We start from the raw sequence: 6,402 nt of genomic DNA, 5'->3' as shown, positions 1-6,402 counted from the left end.
TCGGAAGATGGCCGGAGGAGAGGAGGATGGAGGCAGTAAGGTGGAGAAAGAAGGGGAGGAAGATTGGTTTGTCCATGGATTGGTTACGTGGGATAGAAGAGTGGAGGATTGTTATCTGATTTATGCAGAGAGGTTGGCGGAGAATTGGACTATGTGATTGCGTTGGATTGTTGAATTCATCAAGATTGGTTAGTAACATTTAATGCTTGTAATTAAACTATTGCTTAAGAGAATAAGAGTGCTGTCAAATCAGGATATTTTCTTTTTAGAAGATATGACTATTAATTAATTAATTATTATTAGGAAACGATTCACCTGAAATGATTTTCTGATTATATTATTTGATTTTTTTTTTATAGAAGATTTTCATTAAAAAAATAATAATATTTGTCTAATTTGTACCAGAGTGCTAGCTATAAAATATTTTTCCTCATTTAAATCAGTATATTATTGTTATCATATTTCTGCAGTTAAATCATATTAATTAAATAGTATTCTCTCCCAATATAATACTTTTACCGAGTTATGCACTTGTGCTCGACCAATCCAATTTTAGTTAGACTCGTTAGCCCATTGTCTCTGCTTCCTCAATCCACATTACTTTATCTGATATCAGTTGCACTAGAGAGCTTAAGTTTAATTCTAGGTGCAGAAGATCTCATTTGAGCTACTGAGCAATTTTAAGAGCACATAGCATAGACTGCATACCCTGGATTTTAGCTTGTAGCACATTGTCAACTTGGATGGGAGATTAGAAAAATAAGAGGCACTTCCATGTATAATCTCTAGGAATACCTCCTATGCTAGCTCTGGAGGAAGTTCAGCTACAATCTGTGTTTACTTTGATCCAAGGCTTAGGTGGTTTTCTCCAGTATACTAATTGGATCCTGTTGATTATGGTTGTTGTTGTTCGATCAAGTTGAAGAGAGTTGGCAATTTTGTTAGTGCAATAATTCATGTTTGTTGCCAAATTCCTTATGTATGCCAAAGTATTGATATAGAACTGTTGTTGAGTAACAAGTTTTACCTCATATTTTATTTTGTTTCTAGCCATCCAGATAAACCATAGAGTTATAAGGGGAATCACTTTAGCCTTGATGCTTTTCCAAACCTTCCAGCAATTAGATAGGCTATGCCAAAGAGGCTTAACATTTTCCTTCTATTGTTAAGCAATGGTGTTGTTCTAACCACCTTGATGAAGGGATAGTAGAATAAAAAATGGTTGAAAGACTCTTCTGCACTTCTACAAAATTAACACCAAGAAGGGCATCTTAAAGCTTTAAGTTTTAACAGGTTATCAGTAGGATTAATTTGGTGAAAGCATCTCCATATAAAGAAAGACAATGAAGGGCTCAAGTATTTACACCAAATGCGTTTACCTTAGTCAACATTCTGCCATTTGTAGAGTACTGAGTAATTGAATTTGGAGAGGGTCAGACTCTTTGGGTTTTTGTTGATGAGACTGTCTTTCTTATCAAATAGAATAGGGACATTAATAATGTGCTTACAGTTTTATGTATCAACCATTTAATTTAAATTGTTGGCCGCCCACTGACCAATCCTTCAACAATGCTACAAGGGGAGAGCAAGAGGAAGAGAATCCTCCACAGCCTTAAAAAGCTTCCCATCAAGCAACCAATTGTCCGACCAAAAATCTCTCCTTTTCCCACACCCCAGATGCAAAGATCCTCAGCATGGCCCTTCACTTGTAACAAGTTCACCAAGATTTTGAAGTCACCAAACTTTCTCTTGGATAATACAGGATGAGAGTTTTTGTAGCATTTAGTGAGCATGAATTGTGCCCAAAGAGTGTTCAAAAGCCCAAATTTAATCCACATTTTACAGAAAAAGATGTGACTAAGTTGTTGGAAGTTGTTAAACGCCAAACACCCAAAAGTAATGAGAATGCACAATTTCTCCCATCTAATACAGTGAACTTGGTTATGTTGTCTAGATCAAAGAAATTTATTCAATTTGAGATCAAGTATCTTCTAGGTACTTTTCTTCATTTTAAGCATCTGTAGAGTGTACATAGAAAAGTAACTTAGAATGCACTTTAATGAGGTGATCTTGACCCCATGAGACAAGTAAAGAGATGTCCAACAATTAATCTACTTGGTAACTTTCTCCACCACTTCATTATGCTGGGATTGTTTTCTTTTTCTTTTGATTAACTAGATGCCCAAATACTTCAATGGCAGCTCAACCTTATTGAATTTAGTGAAGTCTCTGATCCAAACTTTACTAGAGGATTTAACTAGCTTGCTAAATAATAATTGGCATTTCTAATTGTTGAGTGATAATCTAGAGACTTCCTGAAACTTAGAAAGAATGCTGCAAGTTTTCTTAACAACAGTTTGAAAATATGATTACATCATCAAAATAAATGAGATGGTTGATAAGATTGGAAGCCTTATGTGCATACATGATATAGTGATGAGCTTGTTGTGCTTCATTAAGCATTCTGGAGAGGTAACCCATAGCAAGTATAAAAATGTAAGGTGAGAGGGGTTATCCTTGCGTTATACCTCTAGATGCCTTGAAGAAGCCCTTGTAGTTACCATTAATAAGCAAAGTTTAATAACTGTTAACAAGCCACATGTTAATCAAAGCACATAAAGCATTTTTGAACCCCTAATGTTGCTAACTCCAATAATAAATTGTCAGCCTATGGAGTTATATGCTTTCCTGAGATCTATTTTAAGCATTAGATTACCTCCTCTACACTTGTTATCAAAGTCCAACAAGATTTCTTGAGTGAGAAGGATATTATCAGTGATATTTCTACCAATGACAAAGGTTGATTGGTTGGGTTCAACAACATTGGAACAGAAAGGTTGTATTTTTTTAACAATGAATTTGCTTACTAATTTAGACATTACTAATGTGAATGATATAAGTTTGAAATGATTCCAGCAGTCTTTTCTCCCATCCTTAGGGATTAAAGTAATGGTAGTGAAAGCAAAGCATTTGGGAAAATTTTCCTCTTTAAAGAAGCTTTGAACAGCAAAAGAAACCACTTTATCCACAATAGGCCATGATTTTTCGTAGAACTCAGTAGTGAAACCATCAGATCCAGCTGCATCATCACCATTGTTGGCCTCATATTTTATGAGGTTAGATTCTTCTCTTTAGGTACCTAGGATCTAGCCTTACGACTTTCATATGGATTATCAAGGTGGTCGATGATTTTTATTACAATTTGATGTTTATTACAATTTGATGTAACTTTCATACCCCTTCACGCTATCAAAGGATAGATTTTAGTGGATTTTCTTGCAGCGCACTCACTTTCATCTTGGTCCCCTCTCAATGATAACCTGCTAGACGAGCAGATACTACAAGTAGAATCATCTAGTGTTAGACGTTGAGAAATGTATTTTTATGGAGCTTTATTAGTTGGAAAGCATACAAACATTTATACCAGGTAAAACAGGGATTGCTCTGATTTTGGTCACCCAAGATCAAGGAATGTTAAGGTTTTCCTACCACCTTACAGAGCCATGCACCAATAATGAAGCAGAGTATGAAGCATTGATCACTGGGTTAGAATTTGCAATATCAATGGACATAGCAAACATTGCCATCTACCGTGACTCAAAACTTGTCATTCAACAAGTTGTCAGATAATACAAGATTTTGAAACTGAGGTTAGCAGATACCACTAGTATGCAATGAAGTTGTTAGAACAAATCTCCAGTGTGACACTATATAGGATTCCTCAGGGAGATAATGCTCATGCCGACGCTTTAGCTAAGCTTGCTAAGGAATTGGCATGTCCACCGAAGGATTCCATTGATATTACAATATAAGGACGTCATGTTTTGTCAAAGATCGGCCTCAACAATTTATGCGATGATCGGTCAGCTAGCACTAATTGTAAATATGTAGTTCAAACCCAGTAAAAATAAATTCAGTTTAATAATTTTATTTTTTGAAATCTCTAAGTTGTCAAACCCGTAATAATAACGCAAATATATGTATTGCTTAAGTAATAAAGGGCTCTAATGGAGTCTTAAGTATCGATACCACAGGGAGTTGGAAATTCTTATGGTTATAATGTTAAACATGATATTCAAACTGTAAAACTTAAGTAAGCAAGAAAAATCTAAAGTAAATTTAATGTGTGCTAAAGAAAATGCAGTTGGAAGAACTATGTTAACTAAACTGATTGCTAAAGTTCAAAAGTAAACTTATAAAGACTAAACCAAGTTTTGTAACGAAGTCTCCAAATTTGAGAAAATATCCTTCACCTTTACAATGAGTTTATGGAATGTGAAAAAAATAAAATTATTTTAAAATAAAGATATAAAATTGTATTTTGCCAAATAGGAACAATCTTATTCTTTACCCTCTAAGAGTGCAAAATGAACATTGGTTAATCCTGGGTTTGATCCCTAAATTTTTGGTTAGGTTGAGAGGATACTAGCTCTCACTGTAGAGATTTCACTTCTCCTTCGCCTGAAGGCTAACAACCTTGCTTTATATTCCAAGCAACTGAAGAAAATTGGAGATTTTAAATGTCACCTTAAAATCTCTAATTTTGCATCCATCAAAATATATTTCTCTATTTATTTGCATGCAACCCCATTGATTACATTCTCACCCATGAAATTGAATGTGACTCTTACCTTATTGTAGAAATATAGCTCTTTTGGATCATATGTTTCTCAACAAATTTTAACCTTTTAATTGGCCATATCAAAAAGTAAATGAAGATCACACTTCAAATCGTCACAATTTATTGACATTTAAAACCTTATAAAAGAAAACTAATTCTTCACAAAACTATATCTCATTGTAGGAAGAAAGATAAAGAAGACTACTTAGAATTCATGAGAAAGATACGACAAAACACGGAACTCATATATAAAAAAATTTTTAGAGAACAACAAAAGAAAAGAACACAACTTATCTCACACTCCTTCCCAATTCCCAAGAAAATCCTTAGTAGAAGTTCCCTTTAAGCATGTTCTCTCTTTACAATCACACTCAATTCTCTCTTAGAAGTGTAATGAAGAAGAAATCTCTCACCTTCCCTCTCCTCTTACAACCCCAGAAGAAAATCCTCCCTTCTCTCTCACACAAAAAACTTTCTCTCAATCTCACACCGCCTCCGTTCTTTAGACTTCTCTCCTTTTTAATTAGGGCGCATTAGGAATTCAAAATTACCTCCAATTTTTCCCTCAAAAGTCACACCTTTTTGCACCAAAAGATAAGTCCTTTCATCCAAGAGACATATCTCTTCATTAAAGAGCCTTCCTAATTGTCTAGACGCATTAAACCACTCCATGGGACGTTTGAAATGTTTGGATCCTTAAAAAACTGCTCAAAAATAGTCACGAACTGACTTGCTCCATATTAATTCATCTCTGGCACTTGTGGCGCCAGTTTGGCGCCTCTGGCTAATGAATTCCATGCTATTCTATGGATTCTGAGGCTTCTGGCGCCAACTTGGTACCTGTGGCGCCACTTAATGAAGTACACGCTATCTTTGGATTCTGGCGCCTCTAGCACCGCTTCTCTGTAAAATGGTGCCTCTGGCGCCTCTAGCACCGCTTCTCTGTAAAATGGTGCCTCTGGCGCCAGCTTCTGGTGCTTCTGGCATCAGCGATACACCTAAAATATATAAAATTTTTTTACATTTTTACACAATTTTATGCCAATTTTATGCCAGTTTTGAGATATTGCGCTTTAATGAAAGGTATTTGTTTGTTTTTCTTTCAGGTGCAATCAAATGGGTGAATAATGGTAAAAGGAGTGAAAAAGGGTCAAACTTGGAGCAAAAACGAAGAAGGTATAGAAATGAGCTAAGGCGCCTTAGCACATAGGACTGGAGCTTACACACCAGTTATACAGAGAGAGCAACGCCTAAGTGCCAGACACCCCACGCTTAAGTGTCAGAAGTACTTTTTTGAAGATTAATTGACCTGTGACAAATTTTTGAAGAGGTGTTTGAAGTAACCTGATGATGGGTAGATTTAGTGTGTAAATTTTGTAAATATTTTTCAATATTACAAAATTACACATGACAGATATATAATAAATATGTAATATAATCCCAACAAAAATACCTTTTATGAAAATAGTTTTTCTTTTAAAAATCTTTTTAAACTGCCAGATCCCCATTAATGCAAGTATATGTATCGCTCAAGTAATAAAGGGCTCTAATGGAGTCCTAGATATCGATCCCACAGAGAAGTTAGAAAATCCTTTAAGTAATGTTTTGAAATTATTTTATAAATTAAAAATATAAAAACAAAATTAAAGTGCAAATTTTGAATATTAACTACTAAGGTAAATGTTATTTAAAATGTAGTTGAAAAACAAAGTTAACTAAATAAGAACTAACTTTTTAAAGTAAAATAACAAAAACTAAATAAAGTTTTTGTTCCGATGAAA

Source organism: Phalaenopsis equestris, unplaced genomic scaffold (assembly GCF_001263595.1).
Source record: "Phalaenopsis equestris unplaced genomic scaffold, ASM126359v1 Scaffold201631, whole genome shotgun sequence".
Taxonomy (NCBI): Eukaryota; Viridiplantae; Streptophyta; class Magnoliopsida; order Asparagales; family Orchidaceae; genus Phalaenopsis; species Phalaenopsis equestris.
This window is presented reverse-complemented; position numbering follows the sequence as displayed.